Source organism: Sinohyriopsis cumingii, chromosome 5 (genome assembly GCF_028554795.1).
Source record: "Sinohyriopsis cumingii isolate HCF-2022 chromosome 5, ASM2855479v2, whole genome shotgun sequence".
NCBI lineage: Eukaryota > Metazoa > Mollusca > Bivalvia > Unionida > Unionidae > Sinohyriopsis > Sinohyriopsis cumingii.
In genome coordinates, this window is record NC_142965.1 from 144,274,327 (window position 1) to 144,292,399 (window position 18,073).

Below are 18,073 nucleotides of genomic sequence, written 5' to 3' on the forward strand. Positions count from 1 at the left end.
ATTATTCTGTTTTCATATGGTTGCTATAGCTGTATTTATAGGTAATATTACAACCGTTGAACGAATATTTTATCTTTAAAATACAACTTCAATTACCGTTTAAAAGAGTATTATTGATAACAACAGTTGTGTGACAATATTTTACCTTAGGAATATATTTATAAGTAATAGGTTGTTTAAGTGGTCTACAGGTGAGTTTGATAACCAGTCTGAAATCATTTAAACATATGCCAGTTAAACCAGTCTATCTCGATTTACTGAAGAACCTGTATAAAAAATATAGTAAACTGCAACTAATATAAGCAAAATCAGATTACAACGTTTTAAACACTCGTTAAAATGTTACCTTTTATGTTGTATTGAAGTATTAATTAGCGACAATACAAGGGATGTATAAACAAGTCAAGTATAAAATCAATGCATGGGTTCTTCAGCTTATACGAAAATCTAATACTTTTATTTTACTAGAAGATATGCATGCGACTTTTGTTGTATTTTTGCGTTTATAATGCGCAACCAACTTCGCAATGTGTATACCAATATATGTAGCAGCGTCATGTGGCAGCCGATCAGTGTCGCAATCGGAATATCACTGGGTCTTTTCCGACAAAATCGAATAAGTTATTGCATGAATAAATATATGAATGGGTTATGGTAATTGGCTTTTCACGGGGTGTACCATAAATATTTACTTGCATTCATTGTTTCAAGTCTTAAGCGAAAGTCTTTTTATTTGTAGCTGTCTGGTATACAATTTCTGCACTTCATGTCATGTTACGAAGTATACATCATCAACCAATCAATGAAATAAGGTCTTACGCATCGAAGGCAGGGACCTCTTATTCATTTATAAATTACTGTTTGGTAGAGAAAATCTTATTGACTTACTGAGTTAGCATGAAAAGTCAAGACGGGTCAACATTCCTTAAAAGTTATAAACTGACCTGCAATTTGTACATATTCACGAATAACAATCAAATCTTATCGCAGGAACCTAAAACTGAAGATAAAATTTCGTCCGTAGCTTGATTCGTTGTCAGTCCTATTTTGGATAAATTGCAACCAATGTTTTTGCCCTGAATTCCTTTTCAGCAACTCATTCTGCTGCTATAGAAGAGACAAATCAGAGAAATGCTAATAGCACAAAAAGTTGAGAAATAAAAATATAAGGAAAAATATACTGAAAATAGGACATCGTGCAAGTCTGCCACAAAAGATGTGACCAAAAAAGCCCAACAAGGTCACTGTCTGCGTCTGCTGATATATGGTCCAATATAATCGAACTTAGCTTTCCAATCGCTTTGGCCCGCTCCGGTGGCCTAGTGATTAGAGCGTCCGCCTTGGATGTGGAAGGTCGTGTGTTCGATCCCCGGCCGAGTCATACCAAAGACTTGCAAAACAATGGTACTTGGCGCTCAGCATTAAGAGATTAGTGTTAGGACTGGTCGGTCTGGTGTCAGGATAATGTGACTGGGAGGGACATCATGATGCCCCAGTGGTAGACATCACCAAAAATGATGATAAACTGCCACACTGTAGACATCGTAGAGATATGACTGAAACATTGTTAAAGCTACGTTAAAAATCCAAATAACACACACACACACACACACACACACACACACACACAAACACACACATACACAATCGCTTTGAATGGACTTTATTGGCATTTGGCAAATCATCGGGTATAAAAAAGACTGGAAGACATTTAGTCAGTCTAAGGACAACTAGGCTGCGTAACCTTTATAAGAGAGAACTTTTGATCCTCTCGATTACAAAATGATGTCATTTTTGTTCATTCCAATGCACATTGTGATATTCTTCTCTCCGGTTTGAAATTCTCATTTTCTAACCGACATCTACATGTATAAGAGCTATGAGAACCCTTCTGAGAAGGAGGAGGAATTTTTATGTCCATCAGTCAAGGTAAAATGACGAATTGAATAAATATCACTGACCGTTTATCTAGGTCCAGACGAGTTCATGAATAATTGATTGTATCGCATAAGCAGCCGAAAAGATGGCAATGATGTTTGCATGTTGTGTGTGATTTGTGTGTGGTCTTGAGCGTGCATGAGAGAGAAAGACAGACTGACAAATAGTTAGTAAATTGCCAGGCCACAACGTTATTAAAATAAAAAAAAAAGATTCAGGTTTCTACATTTTCACTAATTAGTGTTAACTTAAATGAATTTCTTACACAATCAGTTTGACTGTCTGAACATTCTTCTGCACCAAATCGTTCTTAAGTCAACAATAAGTTATGAACATAAAACATTCCATATCTTTTAAGTGACCATTTGACATGTAACATCTTCCTCATTAAAGTCTTTAATATCATCCCCATTTCTTGTTAAAAAAGAGCAACATATTTCCATAATTTTTTTTATTTAATTATTTCAAAGTTTTGTTCTCCAAACAAGATGAAAGATCAACTTTGTCATGATCACCATTGGAAAAACATTTGATAATATAAACTGCATGCCGTTTAAAAAAACAATAGATCAATTTGAAATAAACTAATATCTTGAGACTGCAAGATATTTCAATTGCAACGAAAAACATATGTTTATTATATTAAAAATGTACATCATATTACGTTGTACTCTCATAAATATGTTTCATTATGAAATAGTTATGCTTGTATTGTAAATATGTTCAAATATTCCGAATCTGCATTATGGAGTAGTGCTTGAAGGTTGATTGGTGACGTCGGAAAGGACTTGCGGCAAGCAAATCTTATCAGAAATGTAAGTAGTTAATATTAGATCATAAAAAGTGTTGCAAAACAAAACAGAATTTCCAAAATGAAAACAATGAATGACGTAAGAATGTTAATACCACAAATTAGCGTGTGTCAGCCTGTCCCTCCGTCTTTCATTCCTTCCGTCTGTCTGTGAGTGATTAATTGTGCCATAACCTTTCCTCCCACACCATGGGAAGGCCTTTAATTGAATGTTCTAAATAAGTTGTAAATGCACGATTAAGGTTTGTGGCTTACCTTAGATAAGTTGCTTGTGTTAGTTTATTGAATAGTGTGAAAACAACTATGTATTATCATCAGTTTACATAAACTTGTAAAAATAAGTAAGCACTATTACGACTTTATTAGTATTTAACGGCCCATTAATGGCTGCTAATGGTGTGAACTGAAGGCAAAATTCTTAAATTTAAAAAATGAAGACTTACTCAAAAATTTTAGGAAGCTAAATCTTGCAAATTAATGTTAGCATGATGTACTATAATTTTACATTCTTAACGATGTTAATATTATGTAAAATGTATATAAAATAAAATATAAGGTAATGTACATAAATCTATAGAATAATATTGTAAATATCTGATAGTTTCTCGATACATTAATCGAATTTACATAAATGAAAAGATTCTTTATGAAAACAAAAATATTCTGAAAAGAATTAGTTTTGGACAAAGTTGGCAATTCCTTCGTCTTCTCATTTGTCGGTACCAGATCCAGCCTAAGCGCATGGTCATGAAAAATAGTTGTAGCTTTTTGAACTTAATTTATTTTAGGGAATAGGTGTCCGAAAAAAATTCAAAATGGGTGAGTTTCGAAAACTGACATGTGCTTGTAAGATTTGTTTTTCGTCTGCGGAACTACTTTGAGCAATTCACAGAAGCTCAGACGTACATGTCAATTTACATAAGGTAACATACATTGCATCTTGACAAATTACTATAAAATATTATGCAAATGGGTTTTGGCTTATAAAATAGAATGTTAATAGAAAACTTGTCATTTTCTCATCTAGTACACTACCAGTGCCTGTTGATATGTTCACTTCTGTAGTGTTTATAGACACTCCTTGGAGAAAATTCTACATCAAAAATTGGCATCACCTCACCCATCGCTATCCCACACTTCTCGTCTACTACCGCACCCAACCCCATCCCCAAATCGATCACTTCTGGTCTACTACCGCACCTAACCCCATCCCCAAATCGATCACTCTAATATTGATTTCAGTCCCTAAAAAATATATATCGCAAATGCACTATTAGATTTTTTAGATCGGGTAATTATACACACACACACACACACACACACACACACACACACACACATATATATATATATATATATATATATATATATATATATATATATATATATATATATATATATATATATATATATATATCAGAATGCTGGTTATTGCACGCGTTATGATGTATGTGGTTTATGCAGAATTTTCGATTTCATAGTGTTGCGAATCTATAGCTATAAACTAAGTAACAGAAAGAAGCAGGTTTTGTAAAACTTAAATAATAATTTAATTATTAAAGTTTAAAATGACCATATGAGAGGAACTTAGGGTACCATGCAGTGAATTCAAAATGACCCTGAAAGAGTTATATTAAAGTCCGAAAGAAATGAAAGCTCTGTATTAACTCCAGAACCGGAAATGGAATGGTCCGCCAAGAAACGTGATGTTGTCAAATTGGCGCTGTCCAGAACTCCTTTAAATAATTCACAATAGTTCCAGAATAATAGTAAAGTCCATATATTAGCACATTCTATTTCCACTGAACAGTCCAAGCAAATGTTTTTCTTTTCAAATAATATTTAAGTACAACATATGAAACAGATTTAATGTTACAACGGAAATAAGAATGACTCCAAAATATGAATAAATCTGATTTGTCAGTTCTCTCTTTTATATACACCTTCTATTACGACTATAATTCTCAACATACCCCCTCGTGACAGATCATATACTTAATAAATATTTCAAAATACCTATTCATGCGACGAACGATCTTTAAATAAAAGCCTAAGGCACAATAAGACGAGAAGATAATGGTAAAAAAATCCTGCAGGTTGTGATGTACACAGACAGGTAAGTTTATGGTAGCGATCCACTCTGTCAGCAGAGTCAAGCAGATGAGAGAGTGTATTTGTCATTTAGTTATAAAAACAGAATTCCTCGAGAATATTTAAATCTCCCTCAAAGGTGTGTTCTCGTGGTTTGTCACCCCCATCCCCCCTACAAAAATACAAGAATATTCCAGAACCTTTAGTATCTAGCTATCATCTTTGCCAAATAACTGTTGCCCGAACAAGTGCGTCCTTGTCGAATAGCAGTCGACATATTTCATTTCTCAGTTGGGTCAATGTTGGTTTAAAATATTCGATGGTCAATGTAACTGGGGTGAATACATAGGTTAATGTCACCATTATAGAAACAATCCCGAAGTACTTTTGCATCTAGTGCAAAAGGCAATGACTGAGAGTTTTCTCGTGCACGTGCGATGATTCCAAGGTGACATCGAGTTGGCAGTTGTACATCATGGTGGTTCCAAATAACAATTTCCACTTGATCCTTAACAGTGTTATACAGGCTAACTATTCATACGAGGGTTTTGTAACGCAGTTTAGACGCAGATATTCCTCGAGAAGTGGAGCAAATTGTGTTTCGTTGTTAACATCTGCTGCCAGCTGATCCAACACCTCTTCGGTAAATTCTACAATCACATCACAACGGTCAGATTCCACTATGTATATACAAAGACAAATATTTAATCTTAAACACAAACACCAAAAGCGGTTAAGGAACCGTCAGGATAAAGTATGTTAAGGTGTTACCACGTGTAGCGATCCAGTGAGTGTCAGGCCTGTTGTGCGTGGCATTATCGATGAAAGTTCATCTCGCATAAAATCACCATAAAAATGTTTGATCGATTTGCCATCGCTAGTAAATCAATATTGGTTATTGGTCGCTTGAAAAGTTTCGCTTCCATCAACAGCCTGATCTACTGCGACCTGGTAATCGAAGATATTTGCCTGATAGTATTCAACGACTCTTGCCTGGTAATCGAAGGCCTCGTCCATTTTTATGCGGCCACCAACCGCTTCTTTCAAATCCATTCACAGTGCAGTTCCGACAGACCGTAATACTGCACCGTTGGGACACGATTGGTGATAAGTACTTGAATTTTAACTACATGCATGCACCAAGAAAATTGACCATTCAAAACAACAATTTTAAGTTTCCCACGTTGATAACTGACCTTGGTGGGACCAAGATTGGTGTTGCTATGCAACTGCATAAAAAAAGGTGATAAGGGGAGAGATTGACTTCATCTTGGCGCATCTTTCGAGAGTCCATCCCGATCTCGCATTTGTTTATTTCTCCAGGATTTCGAGAATCTTTATAATGCCTTTCCTGATATCAAATCACTAACAATCAAAACGAGGCTATCAGTGTTGGGTGTAAGTTATTAACATACTAGGGAGTGGTGACAGGCGTTTGAAATAGTTCCTAAAGCTAGAAAGACAGAGTTTCCCATTTAACTGAATTGTTCCATTATTTCTTTTAACCAAATATATGTTCTTGGCACATGCTTCTTCAGTAGACATTCCTGCTCTAGAAATTGGACCCTTAACTTCTAAGCAACCCGTAACTATCGTCATTAATTTTAAATAAGTTTCCATTTACACTTATTTGAAAACCAGACTTCACTTGGAAAATTAATGTGCATTCTCTCTCTCTCCCTCTCTAAGTTGCGTTTGCTACAGTTATGCTCGAGATATTGTAATACTTTTTATTTGTTTTAATCGTATTGCCTCAAATGGAAATACATTTTCTTTTAAGAAAAGGGGATTCATTATACAAAACGACTCAGGAAGTAAATGTATATACTGAATGGAATCATTGTGCCATATTCCTATTTGTTAATATTTCTAACCATTGAATGTTTCTTTTCAAATTTCATGTAAACATTAGTTAATTTTATTGTAAGTGTAAAACGTTGTCATCACTTTCATGCTAATTTTCAAACTGGAAAAATTAGTACGCGGGATGAAGCATTGGCAATTAATAATTGCCGATTCTTGAGTTGCTCAGTCAGTAAATTCATGAACGTTGAAAAAAGGTTTCGCTATTTCAGACATTATTATAGTAATTTTCTTACAAGATTTTTTGAATGTTAAAATTTAATTCGTAAAACGAAATGGTATTTCGTGTTACCAAATGGAGTCATGTATGTGAAGGTGAGATCAATTTGCGAAATGACATCTTGAAAGAAACAATGCTTTCAAATATTATTTGAAACAAAGTATTTTTTGTTAGTAATAAAATGTATCTACTTCTAGCACAATAATACAACTAACTGCAGACATAATTTAATTTATTGTGCCAATATTTTGCATCACGAAGGCTAGACTCATTTCATTAACGTAAGTAGCATAATTTAGTTAATAATGGAAATATCATGTATTATTAATCAAGACAGTCGATACAGTTTTCGAAAAAGTGATACATAATTTGCTCGGTTCACTATCATACATATTCTATTTGTGTGTGTGTGTGTGTGTTCTCAACGGAAACTGATTCCGAAATCCAAATTCGTGTCAGCCATGAATTTAGTGGTCACTAAACACAATAATCGGAGAAGGAGCTAAACAAATATACACTTCCAAGTGTTGCAAAGCCAATATCAAAGCCAAACATTCCCTCTCGATTGTGGAATAATTTCTCTGTTGTTTATTTAATTTCTTAGGAAAATAGCAAACTGGATGATCTACACCATTTTTGTCTTCTTGAATCAATACTGCTTCAACCCCAACACCACTTGCATCAACATACATTTTAACTGATTGACTGAAATTTGGAGCGGAAAGTACCGAGGTAATCTTATGTATGAACTTTAACTTATCAAAAGCCTCCTGACATTTTTCAAACCAATGAAACCTGGTTTTCGTAATCAATAAATTTGTCAGGGGTTCAGCGGTTGTGAAGAAATTGGAACAATATTTCCGATAGTATTCAGGCATGCCCAAGATTCGCATCAGTTGCTTTTTACTGATAGGCACAGGTAATGGACCTTATCATCTGTAGTTTTAACTTGTCCATGTCCCTCAGTATGTAACTGAAATGTAACAAAAGTAGGGCAAAACTCAATTTTGGATAAATTGTTTGTCAAATTTGCAGCAGTGAGTCTTCAAAGAATTTCCGATTTGTCTCTAAGTGATCTTTAAAGGTGTTGTTGTAAATGATTTGAACGTTTCTGGTCCAGATTATTCGTAATTCCTAAACTTGGAATATTCATTATTCCATATTCACTACAATCTAATTGCTTTCCATCGCATAAATCCAGGATGTGTGGGACAGCTACAACTAAATTCACTGCATGATCACTCTGGCTATCACTATTAACATACTCCTTCAACGTTGTTGTTTTTGTTTTAGCCTCCCAGGAGCATTGAAGAATCACCTACTTTCTTTTCAACAGTGTAAGGACCATAGTATTTAGCCTGAAGAGGATTTTAGGGTATTGGCAAGAGAGAACTCTATTAACAGGCGGAAAACTCCTTTTCTTTGTATTTTCTAATACTTTCATTTTTGACTGCGTTGAGTGCAGATTAGCGCTTGAAAACTCACAAGTCTTTGACAACTTAGACTTAAATTTGGAAACATAATCAAGAAGATTAATTTCCGAATTTTATTTTGAAATAAGATTTTCTTTTACCATTTCAATTGTCCACGCAATGTATGTCCAAAACCTAGTTCAAAGGAACTGAATCCTAACGATTTTTGCACTGACTCCATAACAGCAAGCAACATTAGATGAACACCTTCGTCCCAGTCTTTTCCAGTATCAAACCAATACGACCGAATCATATTTTTCAAAGCTGATAAAATATTTCTAAAGCTCCTTGGCTTTCTTCAGGATGATAGGCAGTAGACTTGAATTGCTGGATACCCAATTCGTGCATAACTTGCTGGAAAATTGCAGACATAAAAGTTGACCCTTGAACAGATCGGAACGATTTGGGCAGGTCGAATTGAGTATAAAAAGCTTTATCAAAGCTTTTACTGTTGTATTAGTTTTAATATTCCCCAAAGGAACTGCCTCTTGGAATCTTGTAGACGCTCACATCATAGCCAACAGGTATTGGTTACCTGGCATGGTTTTATGTAAATTATTGACACAATCTACCATAATTCTTTGAAATGGATCTTTAAATGCATGATTGGGTTGCAAATGAGCCTTACGTATCTTCTAATTGGGTTTTGGTTCCATTGGATGAGTGTAACAAGATCTGCAGTATTTACAAACATCACTTTTACTTTATGGCCACAAAGTGATTCAAGATGTTGTGAAAAACCTTACTGATCCATTAATGGCCAGCCAAACTCGTTTCATGGGACAAACTAAGTATTTCCTCTCTGTACGAATTTGGAAAGGCAATTAGTTGTTCAACAAGCTCTCCACACCAGTAGGTATCTCGTGTGGTCTCAATTTTCTCATAAGGACCCCATTTTTAACACAGTAACAAACGGACCTATCTTTCGATTCAGTCTCGCTAATAGCCATCTAAAAAAACAGGGCATATCAGGTGTTTTCCTGTTCGATGGCATGTGACTGTCGATCTTCAGTCTGGTTAAAATGAAAAGAATGAGTTGGTAAAAGAGGATCACTATAATCAATAGCTGCTGAATGAACAAAAAAAAAAAGAGAAACAATGACCAAATCAAGAGCATGACCAATACATGTATCAGCTAAAGGAATAATTGAATGATCAACATCATTCTCAAGAACTTTCTTTGCCATAGCCCTAGAACTGCACATGCTGGATATAAATCAGGAATATCTATTTCAATAGTATTGAGATTCTAATTCAAATAAGGCTTGTCAGTTACAAGTGGATTGACCACAATATTATCTCAAGCCAGATCATTGCCTAGTAATCACAGAATGCCCTCGATGGGTAAAGACTGTTCTGACTCACGGGTATTTGGACTATGTCTGATGACAAATGTACACAATGGAGATGAACATTTAATAAATCCGCACTCTACTCCCTGAATACGAACACTCCGATTAGAAAAATGCATCTCAGAAAAGGCAAGGTAAATGATAATAATAGACTCTAAGAAGCTGTTGTGTCACATAAAAGTTTAACTGGGATAGGATAGGTAGACTCACTAATGAGTAATATAGAACCGTCGAATGGTTAATATTCTCCATAATAAAATCACACCTAGCTTTGTTTGACCCTACAGTTTTATTGCTTTCAGAACATGATATAAGAGCATATGGCATAGGTCTGTCTCGATTCTCTGCCTATTTTTCAATTTGTAGCAATCAGTAATAATGTGCCGTTTCTTCTTTAAAAGGAACACGTAGAAGAGATAATGATTTCGTATCAATTTAATCAGAAACTTGATTGGGTTGAAATAGTTATTTTGTTTTCACCAGAAGACTGCTGAGTTGTAGCCTTAGTGACAAAATAAACATTATGAGCACGAGCAGCATTTTCTTAAGTTTTAAAATATCATCTTTTCTGGCAAGCTGACGTAGTTCATCCTTTCCATGGAGTCTACCTGGTTCTTGATAGGATTGAAAAAAGATCTCCACTTTAGATAACATTGTAAAAGCATGATTGTTTCACTACAGATTTCTAAATTGTGAAATAATACCTGGCGCTTAGAAAACTCCAAAACAAGGCATATTTAATTTGTTTCGAAAACAAAGCTTTCTGAAATATTTTAGAGCAATATTAACCCGAACCAACCCCGAATTTCTGGTACAAGTCTACGTTCTTAAAATAGGTAGCAGCAAAGAATGAGGAAAGAGAAGCGTTGTAAAAGTCAATAAAAATATTAATTCCCTGAAATAAAAACTAAAATTATAAAGACAAGTTAACTTATGGTATAGCGAAATAAATGATTTAATTCCCTGGAATACAAAGTGAAAATGTAAAAACAAATTATTTTTTGGTATTGCGAAACCAAGAATTTAATTCCCTGAAATACAAAGTGAAAATGTAAAACCAAATTAACTTAAGGAGTTGCGAACTGAATAATTTATTTCCCTGAATACAAAGTGAAAATGTAAAAATAAATTAACTTACGGTATTGCGAATTAAATAATTTAGTTCCACGGAAGACAAAGTGAAAATGTATAAAAATGAACTTACGGTATTACGAATTAAATAATTTAATTCCCTGGAATACAAAGTGAAAATATAAAAACAAATCAATTTACGATTTTGCTAATTAAATAATTTAATTCCCTGAAATACAAAGCTAACATGTAAAAACAAATTAACTTACGGTATTGCGAATTAAATAATTTAATTCCCTTGAATTCAAAGTTAAAACGTAGAAACAAATTAATTTACTGTATTGCGAATTAAATAATTTAATTCCCTTGAATTCAAAGTTAAAACGTAGAAACAAATTAATTTACTGTATTGCGAATTAAATAATTTAATTCCCTTGAATTCAAAGTTAAAACGTAGAAACAAATTAATTTACTGTATTGCGAATTAAATAATTTAATTCCCTTGAATTCAAAGTTAAAACGTAGAAACAAATTAATTTACTGTATTGCGAATTAAATAATTTAATTCCCTGGAATTCAAAGTTAAAACGTAGAAACAAATTAATTTACTGTATTGCGAATTAAATAATTTAATTCCCTGGAATACAACGTGACAATGTAAACACAAATTAACTTACGGTATTGCAAATTAAATACTAAATTATCCTAGAATGGCAGACACATGTCCTAATAATCAAATCCAACGCTGAAGGTGTTATTGTTCCTGTGGTGACATGTATCGTGATTATGTAACGACCGTCTTTTGCTGGATCACAATAATACAATCCAAGAATATATCATTATTTGAAATTTCAGTAAAAATTCAAGTCTCTATTTCCAAGAATGTTATTTTTGAAGAGCATTCAGTATTTACAGTGAAGAATCACTACAATAAAATGAATACAATAAACGATTTCCAGCTCAAATGAATTACTAGACACAACAATAATATAAACTGATTCTGCTAGATCTTAAAGCACGAATGAATAATTATTTCATGAAACAAGATTATCTAGTCTTCTGCCTGACCTTTGGTAGCAATTAACAGTTTCTAAAATAAAACCATTACCAAAGGAAAATTACCATCTGGAAGGTTCATGATGTTTATAAAATAAAGTCTTAGTTATAATTAAAAGTCTGTTACTAACATTAAAATATAAAATGAGAAGTGAACACCAGGTAGACCCGGCAATTCATAAGGAATTTCCAAGGTTCAAGAATCAGATTAAAATAAACATGTTTACGAAAAGCCAATATCAATAATTCGGGTCTGGTAGAACTTGAACTTAAGTTTGGACAAGGTCAAGTCCAATGTACAATGTCAATTTATCAATAGCATATAATGCAATTGAAAAAAATCAAGAAAACTCAATTAAAATAAATTTATATTAAATATACATAACCGCGGATACTTCACTTATTAAATCGTTTCTTGCTGCCAGCACCTTGAATATTATCTTAATTGTGTTCGATCTTAGTGCTATGTTCAGCCTGTTTTGATAGTATTTGCTTATATTTTTCAACACAGATACAGTAAATTTACACATTCAACATAATCTAACGGATACGATTAGTCTGGACACACTTGAAATATTTTAAACGTAACTTCCTGAAATTGTCATATTGAGACATTTAAACAATATCCATCTTTCTTTTCTTTTTATTTAGTTTTCATATCCTTGAATGAGTTTCTTGGTAGTTGACAGATGCTTGAACGGGTTTCTCGGTAGTTGATATATACTTGAATGGGTTTCTTGGTAGTTGATAGATGCTTGAATGGGTTTCTTGGTAGTTGATAGAGGCTTGAATGGGTTTCTTTGTAGTTGATAGATGCCTGAATGGGTTTCTTGGTAGTTGATAGACGCCTGAAGGAGACACGGTACTAATTATACGGAAGAACTGTGAACCAGTCAAGAAATGGGTGAACAAATAATAGAGTATTTACGGGTTTGGTGGTCAACCATTGGTTAATAATGAAAATTAACATTTTTTTTTAGTAAAAATATCTTTTGAGATCTTATCCGATATGTAATTTTAAAAAATTATAGACAAAATTCTATTGCTGCAATTTTAGTATTTTTACAGGCTTGACTTAGGAGTATTCAATAATGAAAGTAGCACCTGATTCATTTGGTGCAGAATCAATAACATGTGTTTCATGCACATGTAGATAAACAAAATACCACGGCTCATATGGTGTTCTCGACATATAAGCTTTCTACCAAGGTTAGTTGTGCATGGAGAATTATAGGTCTCATCATCAGCACCCAGAAATTTTAAGTTATTGAATTTTGAATATGATAGTGTTTACATATGTTTACTACTGGAGTTGAATTAGTACCGTGAGTCCTATATGTGACCTATACCACAATAGGAACTTGTTGTTTCCATGGTTGCCATGTGCATCCAGAGTATCATTTTGGTGGTTTTTGCATATGACAATCATAATGGAGTCTTTTTTTCATGGTTTGCATGTGTTTTTGGAGACAAAATCTATACAAAAGACAGATGGGTATGGTTTTATACACTGGACAGTGGCAGTATATAGCTCAGGCCATGGGGAAAAGAGCATAGTATGGCCTGATGGCAGAATTTTATATGATGGTACCCATATATTGGCCTATATGGTTAAATACCATTTAACACATGCAAAAATTCCCCAAAAGGGGGTGGAGGAGAGATTTTAAATGTAATCCACTTATGTCACAATCACTTATGTATCAATACTGATCATTTAACTTTATAGACACATTCAGTAGATCAAAGAAGAGAACATTGTAAAAATCAAGGACTGTGCACAAAACTGTACATGCTGCATTGCCTCAACCTGCAAATTGCATTATTATATGTCGGGTCACATTGAATATCGATTATATCTGTCTTATTTCCTATTATAGAATTAAACTCCTTGACACATTTTCTATGTTCAGTATGTTTCTAATATTGGTACATTCAATTTTTTGGCAAACAGTATTGGAACTTTTCCGCATCCCTTTTGTTGAGGGAGCGGGGAGGGACATTTTCACTTAAAATAATTGTTTTCAACCCTTCATTCCCAATAGAAGTCTGCAAAAGTCCTATCTGTATTGCATTATTTACACAGGTAGTTTTTCTTCCCCATCCTCTCTTCGACATCTCTTCATACAGTTGAAACATTCTTGATGTATAACTGCATGGTGAACATATTGCTCTCTCCCACCACACCAGACCTCTTTTCTCTTCATGTACTAAGTCCCATGATAGAAAACCTTTATAGTCAGGGTGTTGGAACTGGTGCTTTCGGAACACATTAATCCACATCTCAGCATGTTTTTCCTGTGTGCACTAAGTGATATGTGTTTTGTTCACCATATCTGTTTTTGTGAATAGATGAAAACAAGCTTCATGTCAGAAATATAGTTTCATATTTGAAAAAAAAAGCTGTTTATAAAGCCAACATTGCTCTGCACTTACTATCAAGTAATAGTAATGAATCATTTAGGTGTAAATTAGAGCTTGCTACTTGGTTTGCCAAATCAAGATGTATTCCCTCCCCTTTGACTGTAATTGAGTGATTGCAAAGTTTGCTTTGTTTCTCTTTTATAAAATAATTTATGCATTTTATTCAGCTTTATACTAAAAAGTAAGTAATTTAACACTGCTTATAGTGGAAAGTAGCCACAGTAATTATTTTGAGACTTTTTCTTAACTTTTTATGAGTTTTAGGTAAATGTAGGTATAGATTTATGTATTAGACAACTTTAATATAAAATTCAATTATATTACATAAATTTAACAAGTAGTTTATGCAGTGATAAGTTTTATCAGTGTCTGAATATTGCATAGAAACATGGACTAGTCTTGGCATCGCAATGTTTTCTACATATTTCTCCAACTCCAGCTTACTTCTTAGCTTGAGCCGTAGCAGTTTCTACATGGGCTTTCTGTCTCCAACATCAATGTCAGCATTATAGGAACTTTGGATAGCTTTTTCAAATTTGTCTCTTGTCGTCCTTATGTAACAGACCTCAAGTGGCTGTGTCTTTTGGACTGATGCACATTTTCCCCCTTGTTGTAGGGAACATTACCAGGCTTGAAGAAATTACTCTGTCTATTCTTTGCTTCCTCATCCTTTCCCATAGTTTTATACTAAAACGTAGCACTATGTTATTTAATTCTTCAGTATAATAAAGCTTATGGAACTTATCTTTGGCTTTTAGTCACAAAAGGGCAATGGCTTCTAATCATTTTGACCTTTAATGTGGCACACATATTTGTTTTGTTTGATTGATATGAATAGGGACGCACTGCATCATATTTATGTGAGAGTCAGCAAGAAAAGAAATGCAATTGTTAAATTTAAAACATTTAAAACTTGTCTTATTGCCACTGAGAGATGAAAATACAATGCGTCATGTAATTTGATACCCTGTGATGTCATACTTGCTGATGTCAGCATGCTTGTGTTTCTTTTGTGTAGCATGCATGCCATAGAACGATAACATACAAAGGCAGAAAACAATTATTGTAATAGCAAGAATACTCCACTGATAAGTACAATACAACACAGCAACATGTAATGCGGATGCAATTTAGCTATAGACATTAGTATCACATAAAATGCTATAGCACTATTATCCATGCACAAGCATGGCCAATTCTTTCTTGCAATTATGCTCCAATATCAATGAGTAAAATACAACTTTTTCAAAACAAATTAAATCTTGTTATAGGACACAAGGTACTAATTATACGGTAGAGCTGTGAACCAGTCTAGAAATGGGTGAACAAATAATAGAGTATTTACGGGTTTGGTGGTCCATCATTGGTTAATAATGAAAATTAAAATTTTAGTAAAAATATCTTTTGAGAGCTTATCCGATATGTAATTTTAAAAAAATATAGACCAAATTATATTGATGCAATTTTAGTATTTTTACAGGCTTGACTTAGGAGTACTCAGTAATGAAAGTAGCACCTGATTCATTTGGTGCAGAATCAACAACATGTGTTTCATGCACAAGTAGATGAACTAAATGCCGCCGCTCATGTGGTGTTCTCCACACATAAGCTTGCACCACGGTTAGTTGTGCATGGAGAATTATAGGTCTCATCGTCAGCACCCAGAAATTTTAAGTTATTGAATTTTGAATATGATAGTGTTTCCATATGTTTACTATTAGAGTTGAATTAGTAACGTGAGTCCTGAATGGGTTTCTTGATAGTTGATATATGCTTGCATGGGTTTCTTGGTAGGTGATAGATGCTTACATGGGTTTCTTGGTAGTTGATAGATGCTTGAATGGGTTTCTCGAAAGTTTCTAGATGCTTGTACGGGTGTCTTGGTAGTTGATAGATGCTTGTACGGGTATCATGGTAGTTGACAGATGCTTGTACGGGTGTCTTGGTAGTTGATATATGCTTGTACAGGTTTCTTGGTAGTTGATATTTGCTTGTACGGGTTTCTTGGTAGTTGATAGATGCTTGCATGGGTTTCTTGGTAGTTGTAGATGCTTGTACGGGTGTCTTGGTAGTCGATAGACGTTTGCCCGGGTTTCTTGGTAGTTGATAGATGCTTAAATGGGTTTCTCGAACATTTCTAGATGATTGCAAGAGTTTCTTGGTAGTTTATATATGATAGCACAGGTTTCTTGGTAGTTGATAGATGCTTAAATGAGTTTCTCGAACATTTCTAGACGATTCCACGGGTTTCTTGGTAGTTGATAGATGATTGCACGGGTTTCTTGGTAGTTGATAGATGCTTAAATGAGTTTTTGGTAGATGATACATGCTTGAATGGGTTTCTTGGTAGTTGATAGATGTTTGTACGGATTTCTTGGCAGTTGATATATGCTTGAATGAGATTTTTGGTAGATGATATATTCTTGAATGGGTTTCTTGTTAGTTGATAGATGATTGCCCGGGTTTCTTCGTAGTTCATTGATGATTGCACGGTTTTCTTGATAGTTGATAGATGCTTGAATGGGTTTTTTGGTAGTTGATAGATGCTTAAATGGGTTTCTTGGTAGTTGATAGATGATTGCACGGGTTTCTTGGTAGTTGATATATGCTTGAATGGGTTTCTTGGTAGTTGATAAATGCTTGAATGGGTTTCTTGGTAGTTGATATATGCTTGAATGGGTTTCTTGGTAGTTGATAGATGATTGCCCGGGTTTCTTGGTAGTTGATAGATGATTGCCCGGATTTCTTGGTAGTTGATAGATGCTTGAATGGGTTTCTTTGTAGTTGATAGATGCTTGAATGGGTTTCTTTGTAGTTGATAGATGCTTGAATGGGTTTCTTGGTAGTTGATAGATGCCTGAATGGGTTTCTTGGTAGTTGATAGATGCCTAAATGGGTTTCTTTGTAGTTGATATATGCTTCAATGGGTTTCTTGGTAGTTGATAGATGCTTGAATGGGTTTCTCGGTAATTAAAAGATGCTTGAATGGGTTTCTTGGTAGTTGATAGATGCCTGAATTTGTTTCTTGGTAGTTGATAGATGATTGCCCGTGTTTCGTGGTAGTTGATAGATGCGTGAATGTGTTTCTTGCTAGTTGATAGATGCCTGAATGGGTTTCTTGGTAGTTGATAAATGCCTGAATGAGTTAATTGGTAGTTGATAGATGCTTGCACGGGTTTCTTTGTAGCTTTTGCAATACTAAGATCACCGAGAGGACAAAGAAATACAACTAAAATGATGCAATATACCTCATCTATGCAAAAGTAAAATGCATGAAACTTTCTTTCACCATATTTGTCTAATTCTTAAATGAACGTTTGAAAAAAGTGTTTGGTTGGTTCTCGCTTGAAACACATCAAGCCTGAAATAATAATAAATATTTCTTTTTTTTCAGACAGCTGTTGATTGTTACACTATTGTTAGAATTATGCCACCGCATATCATGCTTTTGACAACACTAGTATTGATTCTACAATTATGTGAAGGTATTATTTCTCTCTCTCTCACACAGGCACACATACTCTCTCTCTCTCTCTCTCTCTCTTTCTCTCTCTCTCTCTCTCTCTCACACACAGACACACACACACACACACACACACACATATATATATATATATATATTAAAAACGGAACAGAATAAGTATATATTGACATTAAAATTGATAAGAGCGCTAATTCAAGACGATTTCCCAACGTTTCGAGCTAACAAAGCTCATCGTCAGAGGACAAATAACAACTTACATATAATCAAACACTAGACACAAGATCTACGAAG